Source organism: Pan troglodytes, chromosome 23 (assembly GCF_028858775.2).
Source record: "Pan troglodytes isolate AG18354 chromosome 23, NHGRI_mPanTro3-v2.0_pri, whole genome shotgun sequence".
Taxonomy (NCBI): Eukaryota; Metazoa; Chordata; class Mammalia; order Primates; family Hominidae; genus Pan; species Pan troglodytes.
In genome coordinates, this window is record NC_086016.1 from 19540192 (window position 1) to 19563110 (window position 22919).

Sequence of the window (22919 nt, forward strand, 5' to 3'; positions counted from 1 at the left end):
ATTTTTAGTAGAGACAGGGTGTCACCATGGTGGTCAGGCTGGTCTCGAACTCATGACCTCATGATCCGCCTGTCCCGGCCTCCCAAAGCGCTGGGATTGCAGGCATGAGCCACCATGCCTGGCCCTCCTTATTAATTTAAAAGATTCTGCAGGCATGAAACTTTTGCAGAATAAACTTTGTAAGTAATCATTCTATATTTTATTTTTACCAGATACATTTCTGAGACTGGGAAGTAAACAGTCTTGGCCAAATTTTTATGTTTGTTGCTAGGTGACCAAAGTCCTCTTGTGATGCCATTGCTACTCAGGTTGGAAACCACTGTGGTGATCTCGATTACTTTACCTGAGTAGACTACTGAAGCAGCATTTGAAGCTGCAGTCTTGAAACACATGCAGGCTGGAAAAGTAGCTAAAGAATTACTTATTTGAGATGGCACATGTTTCTGCAGAAACTCATGATGTTTCTCCTAAAGATGAATCAACTGGTTCAAAAGCCTCCTCTGGGTCTCCATTGTGTGAACACATAATCCCTGGGGATTCAGACTTAAGGTCAATGACTGAATCAATGATTTTCAGGTTTTGCCACAAGGATCCTTGATAAAAAGGCCACATTATACTTTATGTCTCTGAGCCAGATAAAGATAATGATTTTCCTTCTCTGACCTTTCCCAGTAAACTTTGGAAAATAGCTGAAAGTGACCAATTCAAGTCTAATTCATAGGATAAGAATGAAACTTGCATAGTGATTAATGAAGAACTCTTCAAGAAAGAAAATTTGGAAATAAAGGCTCCTTACAGAATATTTCAAACTGACAGTATGAAAAGCTCAATTTGACAGCTCAACCTTTATGGATTTAGTAAAATTCAACAGAATTTTCACAGATCTGCTTTTCTAGCCAACTTTCTGGCAGAAGAAAAAGAAATTTCTGTTTTAAGCAAGGTATTCAAAATATTTCAGTTACCACTTTGAGTATATATGTAATTTCATTTTATATATCAGTAACTATGTTAATACATGCAGTAAGATCAGATTTTAAAAATTATATCAAATATTAAGGTAAAAATTCCTTAATTTTTTTGAAATTATTGAGTGCAGGTTGAGCATTAAACTTTCAGGTTTTAAGAAATGTTGCTAACAACATTCAGTCTTACCAGTGAATTCCAAATAAAGATACCAAAGCCACTTAGTGAAATGTTACTATTAAATGTATAACATGTTTTCACCAGAGGGCTTCAAAATTTGAGTGTTTTTTTTCCTCAACAAGCATGTTCTTAAAAATAGTAAACAATGTTCATTCATCATTTGATGATATTAACTTTGTGTGATAAAACAGAAATCTGAGATTGTATGTGTTACGTTTATTATTGTTACTTGTCTCTTGGTTTAAAACGGCACTGAATTACCTTCTCCTTGGTTTTAGTTAAAGTTGTATTATCATCCGAATTTCAAACGTGGCTGTCCCCAACTTTTAATAAGAACGAAAAGAAGAATTAAGATTAAAAACACTTCTCTTGTATCTACTTCACTGAATATTTCAAGAAACACTTTAGAGCAGGGGCTAACACAGATAAACATAATTCTGTCTTAGCTGCTGAAACTAGTGAAGAAAGTTCATTTTCAACATCTACAAATTTAAATATGACTCTAACAAGGAAATCTTCTGTCAGCCAGGGAATTGCTGGTTCACCTGACCCAATTAGAAGTGGTTTCCCTCCTCTTCCATTTCAACCTCAGTTGGACAATCAGAACAAATTACAACAAATCAACATGCTATTTTAAATCAATTGACAAACATTCATATGCACTCTCATAGCACTGACAGGTAAGCAAATGGCCACGTTGTGAATTTTGTTACAACCACAGCTTCTCAATACTACATCATGTCTCCCTCCTTTGGGGCTGATAGTGAAACCATCTACTTTTTCCCACCAGATATCCTGAGGTATTAGCCAATGAGGCTCCTCATTCTAACCTGCTACCAGCAGGCAACCTGTGGTTGTAAATGACTGCGACAGCTGATACATCAGTTGCCTTTCGTTACAGGCCAGCTCTTCAACCATCTTTACTGGAAAAATATCACCCTAGTTACAACTGATCTTCCACCAAAAGAGTACCAGATTATGCATGACAACAGAGACTGAAATTTATGTTGACAAGAACATTAAAAATTCCTGCAATAATCTTACTGAACAATAAAATTACATGTTGACCTTTATGGTTGCTTTTCCTTTATTTCTAAAAATACAGTTAGGAGTAAAATGGGGCTTTGTTTTAGTGGTAGGCTACTGTACCGCATTTTAAAAAAATATATGTGCTTTTTTATCATTTGATGGGAAATCTGACATGGCCCTTTGTAAGCTAGTTTATTTAATTATCTAAAGAGGAAGAAATAATAGAGTGTTTTAGTCCATTTGCTGCTGCGACAACACAATACCACTGACTGGGTAATTTGTAAGATGACTTATTTTGCTCATTATTCTGAAGGCTGGAAAGTCCAAGGGGCTGCATCTGGTGAGATCTTCTTTCTATGTTGCAACATGGCAGGAGGCCATCCTACGGTAAAGGACATGTGATAAACAGAAAATCAGGGCCAAACTCATCCTTTGTTCCAAAGCCCACTCACACAATAACTAACCTGTTCTCCAGAACAATCCGGCCATGAGGGTGCGCACTCATGATTTTATGGTTTCTAAGTCCACAGTCAACGTTGGCTAATTCACATACATATGTTTATATATCAAAACCATGGCAGCAGGCGAGGGAAAAAGAAGGAATTGGAGTTAGAAAAGAGTAATAACTGACTTCTCAAGTAGTCTGGCATAAATCAAATGAGGGCCTAAATTACGATGGCACAAAAAGAATAGATATGCACACACACACGCACACACAGAAAATCTAGAGAAACATTAACACACACTATATACTTCAGTATTTTCTCACTTTTTCTCAGTTATTTTAAACTTGGATTTTAGTTGGCAAAGATTTTCTTCATTACAATTCATACCTAGTGAGCTCAGTAACCATGATCACAATTATTTGTGTCATCACTTGCGCAATAAACTTCACGTATTTTACTCATGGATTGTATCACTGTAGGCACATGGTAGAATTTTATAGCTGGCATTATCAATAGACCTTTTTGATCTTCCATCAAAGCTTGTGCCTTTAATTACTTCCTGTAAGAGTCCACCTTTCATGTTTTCTAATGCACATTTTCCTTCTTTTCTTTTGAGACAGAGTCTTGCTGTGTTGCCCAGGTTGGAGTGCAGTGGCATAATCTCAGCTCACTGCATCCTCAGCCTCTGAGTTCAAGCAATTCTGTGCCTTAACCTCCTGAGTAGGTAGGATTAGATGTGCACCCATACCGTGCAAAATTTTGTATGTTTAGTAGAGATGGGGTTTCACCATGTTAGCCAGGCTGGTCTTGAACTCCTCGCCTCAGGTAATCCACCCACCTCAGCCTCCAAAAGTGCCGGGATTACAGGCTTCAGCCATGACACCCGGCCTCTAAATGCACATTTTCATCACACTGGTTTCATGCTCCATCCAAAATCTGATTTAAATTCTTTTGTTGGCATTTAATACTTCCTAGATTCTGAGCCTATATCCCCAGCATAACTGAACAAATCCCTTCAAGACCTGATATTTGTCTGCCTTGAAGCTTCATGTGTTTCTGTTTCATCACCGTCCTATTTGAAGCAACATTCAGGCAACTCCACTTTCAGCCATGCCTTTTATCATCTGGTAACTTTGCCCCCATTTCTTTCCTGGAGATAAAAACTCTCTCCCTCTTTGCCTACTTAAGACTCCTATAGCACAGACATCACTTCTTCCAGGAGGTGCTTCTTATCTATCAGATTAGTTTTCTCGTCTGTCTTGGACACTCAGTACTGATGTAACACAGTACCTGATGTATGTGTGTATGTGTATTAGTCAATGATGACTGTGGACTTAAAGCCATAAAATCTATCTTTATTGTCAAAAACAAACATTCCTGGTGTTGCGGCATTACACTTTACTCTTCGTTCTTCACCAGAACTTTTCTTTAGAGGTTAGGTCACAGTAGTGTTCATTAGAGAGGCAATAATTTTGACTTACTAAAACTACTGTCACTGGTTATCACTTCAACTATCACACTTTCTTTTTAGGTCTAGTTCCGATTTTCCCCTGCTTCTTCTAAAACTTCTTTTTCATCTTCTGCTTTGACTCGCAGTCTTTGCCTGAAATAACTAGGTGGGTGCTTACTACTCCTTCCTTTATTTGCAGCAGAGATTCCCAGCTGTTGTGCCGAAATGGATTACACTGAGAATCCCAGCTGCGCAGCTTTTCAGAAGCAGCATTCATGGTGGATTTGGTGTACTATACAACTTCTGGTGTCACAAGCTAAGGCCTGACATGATTTATCACTCAGTTTTCTGGGAAAGCTGGGGTTGGAATGGGGTTGGAATTGGGTACGAATTTGGACAGCCAGATTCCTCAGGCTGGAAACCTACTGCCGCCATCCTACCATACCATATTTTCAAGTTATGCCTAAGTAGAAAAAGTTCAGAATCAATTATGTACACGGGGAATACTGATTCTTTATCCTGGCATACCGTGACACAAGACAATGGTCATTTCACCTATGTCCACAGGGTATTAAGATATATACCACATTTTAGTCCTCAAAACTGTATTTTCAGAGGGTACTGTGATATACACGGTTAAATGCTGAACATGAAGAATGGTAAAAAGAAAAAAAACTGGGACAAACACGGTGGCTCACGACTGTAATCCCAGCACTTTATGAGGCCGAGGCGGGTAGATCGCCTGAGGTCAGGAGTTTGAGACTAGCCAGGTCAACATGGTGAAACCCCATCTCTTCTAAAAATACAAAAATTAGCCAAGCATAATGGTGGGCACCTTTAATTCAAGCTAGTCAGGAGACTGAAGCCAGAGAATGGCTTGAACCCAGGAGGCAGAGGTTGCAGTAAGCCAAGACAAAAATTTCCCCTAAAAGCCCAATTTTTACAGCCAAAGGCTAGGAAAGGAACATTTTACTAAGACAAAGATAATTTTTATAATAACCATCCTACTTTAGCCAAACTACACAGCACAAAACAAAGGAAAATAAAAAACCTAGCCAGGACAACAAAGTCCAAGTCGGAACATCCATTGTACCAGGCAGTAATGAAGCATCCCAATCCCCTGCTGGAGTGGAATTAGAGAAGGTAGAGTAAAGAGCTAGAGTTTTCAACCCTGCCATGTAGTAACAAGACACCCTTCCCCTCCTAGACAGGGAGGTACAAGTAAGGCCTAGGGTGAAGCTAGAATCTGGATATTTATTTGTCAGTAATGAGGAGCCCTGCCTTTTGTGTCAAAGAGAAAAAGGGAAATTGGAATTGTGCCCCTGCTTGACAAGCATACCCTTTCCTCTGTTAGGTTGGTTTCAGACAAAGCCAGCTACACATGAAAAATAGAATGTCATAATAAGATCCAGAGTCTCCTAGTAGTCTCCCAAATGTTTAACTTGAAAATAAAAATCTCTCATCTTGGCAAGAAAGAGGAAGCCCTGCACATCAATGAAATAACATGATAAATATAAACACAGAAATTTCAGTGCTATTGTTACAGGATCACTGAGATGTCGATTTTTCGAGCCGGAAACCTCTGTGGCCATTGCGCCTTTGCCTAAGTTCTTGTCCTGCGTGCAGGAAGAATGAGGTACACAGACAAGCAAAGGGTGAAGAAGAAGAGTTCTATTTAGTGTTAAAAGAGCTCAGAGGAGTGGGTAGCTCCTCTCTATAGGCAGCTCCTCCCATGGAGCATTCAGTTCTCAGCAGAGAGAAGGCCCTGGAGAGGGTGTCTTCTCTCTGCAGGCAAGTTCTTTAAATGTCTCTGCAGGTCTCTGAAGCTCTCTGCCGCAGCTGCTGCTCTCAGCAGAGAAGGTACTGCTCTCTGCGGCTGGTCCTCCCATTGTCCCCAGCTATCAGCAGGAAAAGTACTCTTTTCTGTAGCAGATTGGCTTTTTAGTCACTTCGTAAGTTCTTTCACAAAGCGAAGTTTTTAATTTAGATTTGATCCAGTTTACCAGTTTTCCTTTTATGTCTTATACCTTTGGTATAAAATGTAATAACTCTTTGCTACACCTAAGAGGCTTGAATTTTCTTTATGATTTTTTTCTAAAATGTTTCATAAAAAGTGTTATAATTTTATATTACATTCAAGTTCATAAGCATTTTGAGTTAATTTCTGTAGTGTGAGGTTTATGTTAAGGCTTTTTTTCTTTAGCCTATTGATGTTCACTTGCCCTAGCACCATTTGTTGAAAGGCTATTTTTCCTCCACTGATTTGTGTTTGCCAGCTTTGTGATGTGTCAATTGGTAATAGCCATACCAGTGTGGCTCTATTTCTAGGCCTTCTCTTTGGATCCATTTTTATATGAATCTATCCCTATGCCAATACCACACTGTCATGATTACTTTAGCTGTGTGTAAGTCCTTGAAATACTGATGGATTCCTCCCACTCTATACTTCTTTTTCAAAATTGTCTTAGCTATCCAAGCATGTAAGTTTGCTTTGTCTGCAAAAATTCTTGCTGAGATTTTTATAGGAATTGCATCAAATATATACACCAAGCTAGGGAAAACTAACACAACATATTCAGTCTTCCCATCCATGAACATAGTGTATCTCCCTTTACTTCTGCTTTGATTTCTTTCACCAGTGTTTTATATGTTTCAGCATACAGTTCCCATATCTGTTTTGTTTTGTTTTAATGTACAACAAAGCATTTCATGTTCTTTGGAGCAGTTGTAGATGGTACTGTTGCTAAATTGGGATACTGCTGACCTGTGGCATGGGGAAATAGCAGATTGCTGACTAGTTTAGGTTCACTTCAACTGTTCAGTGCCTAGGAGGTTGGGTGGTGGTAGACGCTTAACTCCCCCACTGGAGCCTGGTGACCGGATAACATAGGATAGTGGGGAGGGCAGGTAAGAAGCACAGTGCAATGAACCCTACTTAGATCTGGCTCTTTAAAAACTGTTGTCGTTGGGTTGACCTGGATGCTCAGCTTGCTACTGGACTCTGCTGACACTGGTTAGGGAACTGGACTGCTGTCCTCTGTTCACGCCAGGTGGGTAATAAAAGATTAGATGCCTACTCTGCCTTTAGAGGGAATCAGAGCATCACTGATCTGGGAGAAGCTTGTCTCTCTACATGGCTCCACAGAAACCGCTGTAGTACTTTTTTCTGTGGTGTTTGTCTGGAATAGCTTGGTTGTCTGGAATAGCTTGGTTATTCCCGTAGAAGGGTTTTGAGTCGTTGTGTGTGGTTAGGTCATCCTCTCCTGTTCCTTTGGCTGGGAGAAAACAGGATTTCCTTGAAGTCTGTGCCTAATGGAGATTCTGTATTGGAAGCTTCTATAGTCCATCACCTGGGATACATTGAAGGCAATAAGAAAATCCAGCAAATTTACCAGAGTATCACTCTTCAATTCCTAAAGACCCTAGACAAGCTGGCTTCCTCTTTGTACCTTTCAGAGTCTGTCTTTGTTTCTTGTTGTTATGTCTGTGGTGTTTTAGCTGTTACAAGGAAACACTGGGGCACTGCATTGTAACTGGAAGTCCTAGGAAGGCTTTTAAAGTACCATGCAAACCAAATCCCATAAAGCAAAATGTGGGAAGATATGATTACAGAGAATAAAATGATATATCTACAGTGAAGTGATTTTATAAAATAAAGTCTTCACTAAAATTAAATAATCTCAAAGAAGTCTTTATAATATATGTGAAAAAGCCAATGATTTTTAGCACATAAATAATATAGGTCAATGAAGACCCGATGAAATACCTGCCATACACTTGGGAGAAAAAGAGTGTCAGCACTGCTTCCAGAAAATATAACCAAAAACGTGTTCTTTTTCAACTGCAGTAGAGATATAGTAATAACACCTTTCTCACAGGTTTTATTTGTTAAGTAACACAAGATTTAATAGAAACCAAGCACTCATTTCTAGGTCTCTGTTGCAAAGTGAACAATTGCAAAAGCAACTCTTATGAAAGCCAGAGATTACGAAAGAAAATTCTTTTTTTAAAAATCAAACTGGGTATCAAGAAAGAAAACAGCTCTGAGGTTTGGACTCCAATACTATTAATCTGAGATTAAACTTGGCAGTTCATTGAAATAGTTAATTGAGAAGTAAATTTGGATATATTCCCAAGAAAGAGACCATTTCTGTGTCCAATGGGGCTGGGCTCCCTGCCTAAATAATTGGTGAAAGAAAGTGTTGTTCAGACATTTAGCTGAAATATTTCTGTCAATTGGAAAGTCATTGCCCATGGATATTAGGATCTAACACAGAAAGAAGTTTTCATTCAAAGCCATGAGAAGAAAGATTCATATCACAACCTCTGACCTGTGTGATATTCAAGACTGAGGTTAGATTTTTCATATTACCTATATTATATAACTACCTGAAAAGCAGAAACTGGTATAACATACTAGATTGAACAATTAAGTTCTTAAAAACCTGGAAAGATTAACATAAAACTGCCCCCCCAAGAATAAATTTACATTTAAGAACTTAAGATTGCTTTACCACCTCAAAGGCAACATTACTAATTCATGGATGGACATTCCATGCCCTAAGAGATAGCCAAGGAAGACACACTTAAGGGTCACACTCAAGGATAAAAAGTGGAGTCAAAAAAGTCATCATAATTAGTAGTTTAGGGGTTCTCTGAGACCAATAAATGGGATCTAAAGGCAAAACAGGTGGGTAGGAGGACAAAAATACATTTTTTAAATAGACAATTATACGTCATTGAAAAATGAACCATATACTAAAGGAACTCAATTTTTGTTTGTTTGTTTCTTATATAGTAGATTCAGCACAAATATAGAAAGAACAAGTAATTTCCTAAGTAGACCTGAAAGTAAGTTTGCCAGGTGTAGGGGGAAAATTCAAGAATTTAAATGTCACATTTCAATTTGAAATTTGATAATTTGTTGACAAAAAACAAAGAATTTATTTTGAGTATAAACCTGTCCCATGCAATATTTAGAATAGTGCTAAATTACTAGAATATTGAAAATTATATTAAAGGCTATTTGTTGCTTATTTAAAATGATAATGTCACTGGTAATCCTGTATTATATCTGGGGACCATACATAAAAGAGAAGTTAGGAAAGATGAACTCGACACTTTTATATATTCATAAGAAACACTAGAAGACAAAAATGTATAAAAAGGGCAACATGCAAATTATGAAAATAATCTCTACCCAGGATATTATTCCACATAAGTTATCATTTAATAACATTTAATAACATTTTTCAACTCACGAAGATTATGCCAATATTAAAGACTTATGAAAAGGCCATGGAAAACAAGTATAAAAGTTTTTTTTTTTAAGCAAACAGAAAAATAAATCTCAAAATGAAAGAGGTATGCAAGAATTTTTTCTAAGAGGGCTAGAAATATGTTTTAGCTTGTTTAAAAGAAGTCAACTAACTGGGTCCTTCTGATTAACTACAGAAAGTAGAGAAATATGGTGATTAATGTCAAAAGCAGGAAAAGAAATAAATATGAGTAAGAAAAGTAAATCAATAAAATTAGAAAAACAGGTGGCAGGTGAGGAGACAGAGAGAAAAACAAAAGCAGATAGACAGGAGGCAAAGGCAGAAACAAAAAAATCTAGGGTAAATAAAAAACTCTCTAAGCAGGTATAAGTTATGTAGATAAAAGAGTAACCATATTGGATGTAAACTGTTTAAACTTATGTTTAAACATTAGATTGGTAAAAAATTTCTTCTGCCTAGGAATAATCACACTGAAATATTGAAAATAAAGGTTTAGAGAAACCTAACAAGAATTTATCAAAAAAGTTAGGCCACTCATATTATATTAGGCAAAAGAGAATTTTAGAGAAAATGCAAGGAATAAAGAGGGACAATTATAGATAACAGGTGACAGACAAAATATGAAATATCAAAATATGAAAAAAATTTAAAGATAATATAACAGTCACAAATTTAAATGCCTCAGTATCATTGTCTCGATATATGCCTGAGGCAAATTTGATGGACATCCATTTATGTAGACAAGTCCCAATTGTAGTGAGAGGTGTTTAATGTATCAGTCATCTAGACTGACGAGTATACAGACATTATTTAGTGGTTAATTAAAATACTTTGCAATGTTTGTGTACTAACTTTTCATCAGCCTTTTAAGGTGAAGCCAACTAGTATAGCATGCTTTAATGATTTGACAGCTCTGCTAGGAGAGCAAGTATTAATACAGAGTAGCCCTCATCCTCTTTAAAGTCAAGTCCATCTAATATAACTAGCACCTCGCTTTGCCTTCTCATATGCTCACTAGCCATCATGCTTACCCTTCCCTTCAAGATCCACTTTCTCATGATACAGTTTTCTAACTGGGCTTACTTGGATGCTAGCAAAATGCAGGCTTACCAGGATATCAAAGCAAAGAAAGAACAGGAACTGCAAGATATCCAGTCTCAGTACAAATAATAACTTAATTTTTACACACAAATATTTGCCACAGTGTTTCAGCCAATGCATTTACAGCTCTGACACATCATCAGACAACTGCTCTGCAGTACAGATGCCTATCCCACCAAACTAACGTAGACGTTCAAACACCTCGCTTTATGTCTCAAGCTGCTGGGATTTTTCTTTAGAGCAAATACTGGCAGTTTCATGTTAGTCATTTTAAAAGGCAACACTTTGACAAAATGATTGTTCATACTTTGGAAATTTGTGGAAGGTTCATATTTATTGCTAGAGGATTTCTACCAAGACACTCTATGGAATATGTTATACTCCTTGAATAGGTACCTGTGACATGCCAGCATCGAAAGATGAGACCATAAATTCACATATATGCCATCTATCCTAAAATAAGTATTATCTACATAGAAAATAAAATGAAATTGGTGTGAAGTTCCAATTCTGACAGCTGACATTTGTTAAACTTTGGCTCAAAGATAATGTGATTCTCATACTGACTTTACAAATTATCTTTTCTTCCCAAGTCCAGGGCCAATTAACTTCCTGAGCCAGTAAGAAAATATTTTTCAATAATGCTAATATTAGCTACAATTCTGCTGACTCGACTACTAAAGAACTCGATTATGACTCATTGACAAGCTTTCCAGAAACAATTTTATAATCTATTACTAAAGAATCTGGATTCTGACTCATTGAAAATCTTCCAAGTGCAATTTTATAATAGGTCTTATTTCAACAAAATACTGATCCAGTTTTCATTATCCTTCGGAAATACACGTCAGCTCTGTCTTAAGGAGTATTTGTCTTAAATTTCTAAGAATTTATATTATAACCAGAGACCCAAATATCTTTCACAGAATTTTGTTCCATAAATGTTTTTCTTAATTAAGAAGTGTTACCTTATTAAAATGAGCACCATTTTAAACCATTTTTCAGTGGTCTGGGTAAACAGTTTCATACCAACTCTCTAAAACCTAATTTCAAACTGACCACAGACTTCTAATCTTTTATTTTTATAGATTTGAAGACATAATTTAAATTAGGGTTGGTATTTCTTTCTGTCTTATCTAAATCTTAGTTTCCTGGAATAATAAAGTTTGATGTTCAGCAAGAAAACTGCTTGACTTTAAGCCATTTTCAAAAGAAACTTTACTTCTTCATTATTGTGTTCCAGACATTAAGTGACTATAGGTACTGGGTATTAGTGTTGATCTTTCAGAGTGTATCTAACTTAGACTTAACAACAAATTGGTAAAGGCTGTTATGGTTCATTTTTCTATATTTAGAAATAACTCTGGAATCACAACTCCAATTGAAGGGCTAAAACTTAAGCTGAATACATGCAGAGACAGTTTTTGTGATCTACATGCCTAAGCTCTTTATGAACTGTCTCCATCTCAGTAACCTTTACCAACATGGGCCTAAAGAAATTAGGATGCTAGGTTTGCATTTTCTTTGAATAAAATTTCAATATCTCAGTTTCTCTAGACTTCAGCTTCTTCACTTCATGCAAAACAGAAATAACATGATATGATCAAATGTTATCACTGGGCTATTATGAGTGGCTTAAAATTATAAAAGTTTTACAGACAGACCAATAGGATAGACTAGAGAGTTGAGAAGTAGACCCCAAGAGATGACAAACACGTGACTTATATAGCCCTGTTCCCATGCTGTTAATTGGTATCATTCATCAATCACAGCATTCTTCTTCAAAGACAAGATACAGCCTCAGAAATCCTTCTCAGCACAGCACTCCAAGAAGCCACTACCAACAGAACAAAGGTGGCATCATAGGTAAATCCTATCTAGCCTTAACTGTCCTGGTACATATAAAAACTGTATAGGATTGGCCCGGCGCGGTGGCTCACGCCTGTAATCCCAGCACTTTGGGAGGCCGAGGTGGGTGGATCACGAGGTCAGGAAATCGAGACCATCCTGGCTAACACGGTGAAACCCCGTCTCTACTAAAAATACAAAAAATTAGCCAGGCGTGGTGGCGGGCACCTGTAGTCCCAGCTACTCGGGAGGCTGACGCAGGAGAATGGCGTGAACCTGGGAGGCAGAGGTTGCAGTGAGCCAAGATTGTGCCACCGCACTGCAGCCTGGGCGACAGAGTGAGACTGTCTCAAAAAAAAACAAAACAAAACAAAACAAAAAACAAAAAACACAACTGGATAGGAGAAATCAAAGGATTATTTAATGATGCTACAATAATTTGTTTAACTATTTGGGATATTTTCCTAAAATCAAGAAATACTTCTATGCTTACAGCACCTCCCACTCTAACATCTAGCAAATCTATTAGACAAACAAAAAAAGCAAGATCAGTGTGGCAGACTGGGAACAGAAAACCCGTGCTGAATGTATATTCTTTTATAAATACAAACCATATTCTAATAATCTATTCTAATTTACCCTAGGTAGCCAGACTAAGGTAGAAAGGTGTATCTGGGCCAGGCATGGCGGCTCACGCCTGTAATCCCAGCACTTTGGGAGGCCGAGATGGGCAGATCACGAGGTCAGGAGGTGGAGACCATCCTGCCTAACATGGTGAAAACCCTGTCTCTACTAAAAATACAAAAAAAAACAAAAACAAAACAAAACAAAACAAAAAATCAGCCAGGCGTGGTAGTGGGCACCTTTAGTCCCAGCTACTCGGGAGGCTGAGACAGGAGAATTGCTTGAACCCGGGAGGCGGAGGTTGCAGTCAGCTGAGATTGCACCATCGCACTCCAGCCTGGGCAACAAGAGTGAAACTCTGTCTCAAAAAAAAAAAGAAAAGAAATAAAATAAAATAACATTTTTAAAACTTGTTCTACCTGACATTTTAATAGGATAACTTTCAGCTTTCCCTATAGAATGCAATAAGTTATGCTTATTCACTGCTACACAGAATTAGGTTGTTAAAGTCCTTTTCGGCATATAGCTATTTGAGTATAGCTGTGAAAATTAATGTAATATAATGTAAAAAATATGCAAAACTGTTAAAACCAGTGATTTGCTTAGAAATATTTTTTGAGACAGAGTCTCGCTCTGTCACCCAGGCTGGAGTGCAGTGGCGCGATCTTGGCTCACTGCAAGCTCTGCCTCCTGGCTTCACGCCATTCTCCTGCCTCAGACTCCCGAGTAGCTGGGACTGCAGGCACTCGCCACCAGGCTCGGCTAATTTTTTTTGGATTTTTAGTAGACACGGGGTTTCACCATGTTAGCCAGGATGGTCTCGATCTCCTGACCTAGTGATCCATCTGTCTCAGCCTCCCAAAGTGCTGGGATTACAGGTGTGAGCCACCATGCCCAGCCAAAACTGAAAAAATTTTTGAGTGCAGTGGCATGATCATGGCTCACTGCAACATCAAATTCCTGGGCTCAAGCGATCCTCCTTCCTCAGCCTCCCATGTAGCTGGAACTACAGGTGTGTGCCATCACACATGGCTAATTAAAAAAAAAATTTTTTTTTAGATATGGGGTCTTGCTATGTTGCCTAGGCTGGTCCCAAACTCCTGGCCTCAAGTGATCCTCCCACTTCAGCCTCCTGAGTAGCTGGGGTTACAGGCACAAGCCACTGCACGCAGCACAGAACTGCTATGATCTGCACTAATTAGAAGACAGTGTATTTATTATGTTGTTTACTTAAAAAGACAACAGTCTATGGTTTAGGAATTTCTAGTAAGATCATATGTAATAGTTTTAATAATTAGTTTATAATTTAAATTGATATCACTAACAGAAACATATAACATCATGATTCAAGGCATTATTTAATACTGAGCTATGAATAAAGTATTTCGATGGAAAAATAATATCTCAATGCCAGCATCCCACAGAAATCACCAGGGACTACACAATTTCTAGATGATCAGGACACAGAAGAAGTGTCATAGAAATTTAGGCTTTTCCTTTTACTATGGTAAATTAAGAAACATGCTATTACTACTTGTTTGGATAAGAAAAATTGGAAGTTACTACTTGAATTTCAAATAATTTCCATGGCAGGGCTTTACCAGTAGAGTACTACTGAATAGTGGTGATGGAAAACAATAATCTGGAAGTAATAATTTGAGTCTCTGATGGAGCCCAAGAAGCAGAAGGCATAAAACACACAGAGGTTACACTTAGAAAGCACTTTATAGTTAAACAGATCATTTTTGCACATAGTGTCTCTTTGTTCCTTACAAAATCCTCCATGGTTAAGATGGCTATTTATAACAATCCTCAATTTACAAATGAAAAAACTAAGCCTGAAGCATTAAGAAACACAAATAGTGGCAGAACTGGAGCTTAAACCCAAGTCTTTTAGGTCCAATCTGCTTTATATTACTTTACTTTCCTCCTCTCTATTCATAAACTAATGTGAAAGAGAAAATGCAAACATTTTCCTAGACAAAGCGAAACATGTCCTCATATCTTACTTAAAAAAGAAGGAAAAGGAGTAGGAGGAAGAAGGAAGGAGAGAGAAGGGAGAAGGGGAGGAGGGGAGAAAAGCAAAGAGAGAGGAAAAACGGGAAAGAGGAAAGAAGAAAATGGAGAAGGGAAGAGAAAGAAGTGGTTACTTCGAGACATTTCTCATTCCAAGAAACTGCCATGGGAAAGTCAATAAGCGTATAAACATCTGAACAAAACTTGAGAGGAACCCTAAACAATTTTGAAGAAATCTAATGGAAGAGTTCTGAAAGTTTGCCTACCAAAACAATCCTGACGAGAGAGACAAAAACTGCATATATTAGAGCTGATGCTAGTTGCCATCAGGCACCATGATGTGTCTGTCAATTCTGTTCTCTTGTAACAACCAATAACCCTGCATTGTTATAACACACAATATTTACTATATTCATCTGCCCCATAGAAAACTTGTCCTGTTCAATGAATGAACAAAAAGTCAAACAGTGAGGAATTTCAAGAGAAAGCTACTATATTAAAAATATTCTCAACTTGAAATCAATATTATAAAGTCTCATAAATGTCTCCAAATTCATGAAAAAGAAAAAGCTAGAAAGTCAGCTTCAAATAAAGACCCTGCACAAAGCCTCCCATTCACAATTGTTACAAAGAGAATAAAATACCTAGGAATACAGCTAATGAGGGGTGTGAAGAACCTCTTCAAGTAGAACTACAAGCCACCGCTCAAGGGAATAAGAGAGGACACAAACAAAGGAGAAGGCCAAGGCATTGACCATGATCACCACGAAAGGTGTGGTGCCTGGTGGCTCTGCTGAGAGCATGCTCTCTGTGTGCCAGTGACCTCTGTAGGCAGAGGGAGGAGGGCTTGCCCCAGCACCAAGATCATTAAATGCACCATCACAGGCATGACAGGGTGAATCGTGTCGTCACATGGGAAGCATACCTCAGTTCCCCTCACTCTTCTGAGGACAGATACTGGGTCCATCCCTGGACCTGAGTTGCTCAGCAGTGGGGCTGAGATGGGCTCTGGAACCTAGCCCAGCCCTGCATTCATCCCGCAGACCGCTCGGCCAGCCACAACCCCATGTACCAGAAGTGGCATCTGTTCAACAGCAACCTCCACTGGGACTCTGGGGCCTTCCGCAGACTCAGCCACCTGGTGCGAGAGACTCACCTCAACTTCTCAAGGTAACACAGCTGAGCTTCCTGGAGTTTGGGAGGTGGGAGGGAAAGGGGTGAGATTCCTCTGTGCAACTCACAGCCTCTCCCTCGACGGGCCAATAGGAGAACACAGGAGACTGCAGACCATGCAGGTGACCAGGCCAGAGCCCAGGGGCAGGAGAGGCCTCCTGTTTACGGGGCAGAGGGGAGCTTGGCAGGCGGGGCCTCCTGGTGCCCAGCAGGGGTCATGGCAGCTTCCCTGGACCATGTTGTTCCATATGCGGGGAGACATTGAGAGTTGGCTTGGTGTGAGTAGCCCACTGCAGGTGAACCTTCACATTCTGACTCCTGATCTCTGCTCCTCAGGTTTGCCCACCAGTTCCTAGATCCAGGCACATACATGTTTCAAGACAATGGGCAGCCTGAGAGCCTGGCCGTGGTGCTGATGAAGGAGGAGGGGGTGGCCTGTAGTCCTGGCCTGTCCTCTGTGCAGCCCTCATCCCCATATCAGCTGGGCAGGCAAAGCATCCTCAGGCACAGGCTGCCAAACCTGGGCCCAGACTGGGCAGTGATCACAGGTACTGATTGACAGGACATAGCAGCTAGGACTTGAGCAGTCAGGGAGGAGTGCCATGCCACAGGGCCCTGAGTGTCTGTCAGCCCTGTCCAAGTTCCTGGGCCCCTAGTGTGTGTCAGCCCTGTCCGAGGCTCTGGGTGTAGCCACCAAACTCCAGATATGATGACAGTGACAGTGGCATGGTGCAGCTTGTCCTTGACCTGGGACTTCATTTGCAGGCAAAAATTTTCTCCATTTGGGGCCTCCTTTCTCACCTCCCCTTCCCCACTTCTCATGCTCATTTGTCCTGGAAGCTGCCCCAGTGGACAGGGTCCCTGAGTGGAGTCACAGGATCACAGACATCCTAGACTAGCCCCCAGTGTGGGTTTCCCATCTTCCTTCCTTCTTTTCTCCAGAGGTCAGCAATCCGCACTGAGCTCTTCAGGCTGGGGCCTGCCCAGTGGGCAGAGAGGACACAGCCCTCTGATGGCTAAGACTCAGCCCTGGGCACAGGGCAGCAGCTCTTTCTTTCACACACACACACACACACACACACGCACACATGCACGCATACATGCATGCATGCACACATACACTCAGAGCACAGGTCACATGTGGGGCTGTCCCAGGAGGGTCCTCACACAGAAGGGCACAGGGTAGTGGGGAGGGCCTCCCAGAGGGAGACTAATGGCCCAGAGACAGGAAAGGAGCTGTGAAGAGTTCAACTGCAAGGGCAGCAGGGCAGAGGCCGGGGCCACTGAGGCAAATGCAAAACAGCGGTTCTCACGTTCCCAGGCAGCCTGGAGGGGCTCTGAGTGGCCACCATGTAGCCCCATTCCCTTCTCCCGCCCACCTTGCAGGGGTGCTGCTGGCTGTCGGCTTGGCAACTGTGCTGTTGATGGGCCTGGGCCTCCTGCTGAGTCCCTCCCTGCCCCACGCCTGCCCCATGCAGGCTTGGAAGACTGGATGGAGAAGCCTAGGACAGCCTCAGGTGCCTGCTGAGTATGTGATCCTCAGGGACAGGTGAGTCACCCCTGCCCCCCACACACCAGGCCCAGCCCTGGCCAGCCCGGGGACTGCTGTGGCAGGTCTGGCCACTCCCCAGGAGCCCGGGCACTGGCCAAGCTCCCCCTGTCCCTGTGGACTTGGGACAGATGCCCTTTAGAGTTAACCTGTGATGTGGGCTCCACGTGGGGTTCAGCACTGCCGCTCATGTCTAGGCACTGAGGCTGGTTCTTCCTTTCAGCCTCCCGTTCTATGAAGACCTTGGCCCTTGGGGATCTGGGGAAGGAGCTGACTCCAAGAAGGCCATGAGCCGGGGCACAGGTACCATGCTGGTGTGCAGCCAACCCCTCCTCAACAATACTTGTTATTTTCCCTTTACTAGATAGTAGGTATCCTACTGGGGACGTATACATTGATATCTTTTTGTAGTTTTGATTTGCATTCTTCGCTAATGATTAGTCATATTGAGCATTATTGAGCATCTTTTTATGTGCTTATTGGCCATTTGTATATCTTCTTTTGAGAAATATCTATTGAAGTTCTTTGTCCAGTTTTGAATTAAGTTGTTTGGTTTTTGTGGTGGTTGTTGTTGACTTTCAAGAGTTCTCTATTTATCACATACATGATTTGACAATATTTTCTGTGGTTCTGTGGGTTGCCTTTTTACTCTGTTTATAGTGGTTTTTGATGCACGAAATGTTTTTTAAGTCATGAAATTCAGTTTGCATATTTTTTCTTTTATTGCCTGTGCCTTTGGTATTGAATTCAAAAATTCGTTGCCAAATCCAATACTGTGATGTTTTTGTCCTGTGTTTTCTTCTAAGAATGTTATTGTTTTAGGTCATACATTTAGGTCTTTGATCCATTTTAGTTAATTTTTTTGTATGGTGTTAGGAAAGAATCCAACTTCATTCTTTCACATGTGGATATCTAGTTCTCTCAGCACAATTTATTGAAAAGACTGTCCTTCTTCCCCCTGAAGGGTCTTGGGTTCCTTGTCAAAAGTGATTTGACTGTATCTGGAACGGATTATTTCTGGACTCTCAATCCTTTTACCAGTTATAGGTCTATTCAGATTTTCTATTTCTTCATGATTTAGTCATGGTGGGTTTCGTGTTTCCAGGAACTTGTCCATTTCATCTAGGTTGTCTTAATTCGTTGGCATACAATTGTTCATAGTACTCTTATAGTCCTATTTTATTTTTGTAGACTTGTCCACATTTTCACTTCTGATTTTAGTAATTTGAATCTCCTTCTTTTTTTCTTAGTTCATCTAGCTAAAAATATGTCAATTTTGTTCATCTCTCCCAAGAAACAACTTTTGATTTTCTCTATTTTTTTCTATTTTTTGTGTTTATCTCTGCTCTAATCTTTGTTATTTCCTTCCTTCTGCTAGCTTTGAGTTAAGTTTGTTCCTCTTTTTCTAGTTGCTTAAGTTGTAAAGTTAGGTTGTTCATAGAGAGTTTTTTTGTTTTTTGATACAAATATTTATAGGTACACATTTTACCCCTTGGGTTGGTAGGTGGTGCTTTTTTATGTTCATTCATCTCATTATTTTCTAATTTCCCCTATGATTGCTTCTTTGATCCATTGGTTGTTTAAAAATGTGTTGTTTAATTTCCAAAAGTTCTTGGATTTTTTAGTTTTTCTTCAATTACTAATTTCTAGCTTCATCCCACTGTGGTTAAAGAAGATACTTTTTATGATATCCATCTTTTTAAATTTATTGAGACTTAATTTGTGGCCTAACATATGCTCTATCCTGGAAAACATCCCATAAGCACTTTAGAAAAATATGCATGCTGTTTTTGTTGGGTAATGTTTTCTATATGTCTGTTAGATCTAGTTGGTTTATCCTGTGTTTAAGTCCCCTATTTCCTTCCTTATATGCTGTCTGGTTGTTCTACTATTAAGAAGTGGGTATATATACACCATGGAATACCATGCAGTCATAAAAAAGAATGAATTCACGTCCTTTGCAGGGACATGGATGAAGCTGGAAGCCATCATTCTCAGCAAACTAACACAGGCACAGAAAACCAAACACCACATGTTTTCACTTAAAAGTGGGAATTGAACAATGAGAACACATGGACACAGGGAGGGGAACATCACACACCAGGGCCTGTTAGGGGGTGGGGGGACAAGGAGAGGAAGAGCATTAGGACAAATACCTAATGCCTGCGGGGCTTAAAACCTAGATGATGAGTTGATAGGTGAAGCAAACCACCGTGGCACATGTATACCTATGTAACAAGCCTGCACATTCTACACATGTATCCCAGAAATTAAAGTAAAATTAAATACGTAAATAAATAAGTGGATATTGCAGTCTCCAACCATTATTGTAGAACTATTTCTCCCTTCAATTCTGACAGTTTTTACTTTGCATATTTTAGTGGTCTGTCATTCAATGTGTCATGCATATCTTGACATATCAAGCATATCCTTGCTGCATTGAACCTTTTATTAGTATTAATATATAGTGTACTTCTTTGTCTCTTGTAAACTTTTTTTATTTAAAGTTTATTTTGTGTGATACTAATATAACTATCCCTGCTCTCTTTTGGTTACTCTTTTCATGGGATATCTTTGTCTGTTCACTTTCAATCTAGTTGTGTCTTTGAATGTAAAGTGAGACTTTGTAGATAGCAAATCTACAAAGCTGATCATGTGTTTTTATGATCATGTGTTGGAGCATGTGTTTTTATCCATTCTGCCAATCTCTGTTTTTTTATTGGAGACTTCAATCCATTTATGTAGAATCTTCTAATTCCTCTCTCTCTCTCTCTCTCTCTCTCCCCTACATTGAATTTGCTGACTTTTGTGCTGCTGTTGAGATAAAATGCACTGCTGACGCATGGTATTGCTAATCCAAAACTACTTGGAGATTTTGTTTTTCTTATACAATTCAGCCAGTTCTAGCTAAAATGCAAAAATTGAAAATTTAACCCTAAACTCATTTGAAACTGAAGGTGAAAAAAAATATATGAAAAGAGTTTTGTAGGTTTTTTTAAAATCAAATTGCCATGGAAACTGCTTTTTTCAAAACTTTGTTTCATAGCCTTCATTACATTACCCTCTGGGGCAAATGAAATTTAGCCATCTGAACAGGTTCCTGTTTTGTCAGGAATACAATTTGAATCCAGCCATCTTTGGAAAACCAGTGAGTTTATATTACCATCTCATGACAAAATTATAGAATGAAAGCTATAAGATATTTATGTGTGTGTATGTGTTTAGATGTGTTTATGTAGGTGTACATGTATTTTTCATGTTTTGTCTATATGGTATCAAATTGACTTATAAATAAACATGCATACATTAGGAAGTACAAATATTTTCCAAGTTCACATGACTTAAATCTTTAATAAGTAAGCTGGTTTTAGAATTATTAATAAAATATACATAGAAATGTCTTCAGAAATGTCAGCACACATTTTTGCCTGCATTTACTGATCAAAAAGTCTTATAGTTGTTTCTGCTAGATATTTTAAAGTGTCAGGGGGCTGGGTGCGGTGGCTCACGCCTGTAATCCCACCACTTTGGGAGGCCGAGGCGGGCGGATCACGAGGTCAGGAGATCGAGACCATCCTGGCTAACACGGTGAAACCCCGTCTCTACTAAAAATACAAAAAAATTAGCCGGGCGTGATGGCAGGCGCCTGTAGTCCCAGCTACGCGGGAGGCTGAGGCAGGAGAATGGCGTGAACCCAGGAGGCAGAGCTTGCAGTGAGCCGAGACCACACCACTGCACCCCAGTCAGGGCAACAGAGCAAGACTCCGTCTCAAAAAAAAAAAAAAAAGTGTCGGGGTTTGGTATGAAGGCTATAAAACTATAAATCAAGCCAAAAACAGAATGATCTTTGTGTGTTTTTTGATAAGTAAGGCTGATTTAATGTTGTTTTCACGAAAACAGACATATCTTATGAGTTAGAGGCAAAATACCCATATATGTAACTTTCAGGTTCTTATTTAAATGAACATTTGATATTTATAGGCTATAAAAGTTGTTAACAACAAAATAACTTGAAATACTTATCAGCTTTGTCTAATATCTCAGTTTGCATAAGTAATCTTGTTATACTGTTAAAAGTAAGTAAATTAGGCAAATGTAAATAAAAAATGCTTATAAATAAACCTTTTATGTAATTTGAAATCTTAAACTTATGATAAATTAAATAATAGAAACTCATTACATGTCATTTTCAGTTAAGAAAATATTGTAAGAAAACGTATTTTTAAAAAATGATGAAATGGCTCTTTTCTATAAAATACTGATATGTGGCAGACAAGTCAAGATCTTGCTTACTAAGTTTACACCAAAATTTAAGGTTACTAAGAGTTAAAAGTTCTAACTAACATATAATTTTGTATATAAAGTATGCCAAAAAATAAGTTGTATTTTTGATAAGAAAAAATACAAGAAAGGCATGAAATGTGTTCTTATTGAGAAAAGAAAATTTTGTCTAATTCAGAGGTTATTTAAAGGTTATTTATGAAATAAGACAGAAAGAAACAAGTAATTGGAAGAGAAAGTGAAAGAAGTTATGGATATGGAAATGTACTTTTTTGTAAACAAACAAAAAGAGGTTAAAAAGAAAAGAGAATAATTTTGTATAAGAAAGAATCTTGTATAGTAAATTTTTTCCTACAGTGAAATGACTGGGTATTTAAGAAAAAGGAAGTATAAGAAAGAGCAAAAAGTCCCAGGATGTCTTAAGTAGTCTGTGTAAGTCACAATAAGATATTTGAAAAGAGATTTATTAAAGGAAGTTTGTATGTGATTAAGTTTGCTGTAACACAAATATTTATCTTTCTAAATATGGAGTTTTGATATTAAAAATACACTAATACAAAACTAAAAATTGGTCCCCTATGTTAGAATAAGATTTTATGAAAGTATTTATTTGTTATTAATAAAATTACAAGAGGTTTTATCTGTTTCTTTTTGAAATTTCTCAAATTTATGTCTCAGAAGTTCAAATTCTGCTCTATCTCACTAAATGTGATTTGCAGTTTATATGTCATTGCCTTCTGTTCTTTATTCCCTTAAAAGGTAAATCTTTTTGCTTACCTGGGATGATAACTCTCTTCTTCAATCTTTTTATTAACTCCCGTAACTATTTTCTTCCACTCTACCTCTGATGTTGTGGCTGGACACTAAAATGTTTATCTTGAAGGTCTAGAAAGCAGTGTTTTCCTCTAGAATAATTTGATTCTGTACTCTTGGCTTTTCTTCAATAGAGGGGAATTCTCATGCTGTTACTGACAGCCATG

At 38.8% G+C, this 22919-nt stretch overlaps 1 pseudogene across 8 annotated transcripts; it reads left to right on the forward strand.

Moving 5' to 3' along the window:
* The first annotated feature begins 282 nt into the window (after nucleotides 1-282).
* On the forward strand, nucleotides 283-2216 carry LOC100611326 (heat shock transcription factor, Y-linked-like; annotated as a pseudogene). 8 transcript variants are annotated; one of them, NR_189003.1, is made up of 3 exons: nucleotides 283-940; nucleotides 1422-1823; nucleotides 1934-2216. The product of NR_189003.1 is annotated as a heat shock transcription factor, Y-linked-like, transcript variant 5 (transcript). The 8 variants fall into 8 exon arrangements; NR_189001.1 differs by having other exon boundaries at nucleotides 1669-1823; NR_188999.1 differs by having other exon boundaries at nucleotides 1669-1823; nucleotides 2045-2216.
* Nucleotides 2217-22919: the final 20703 nt, after the last annotated feature.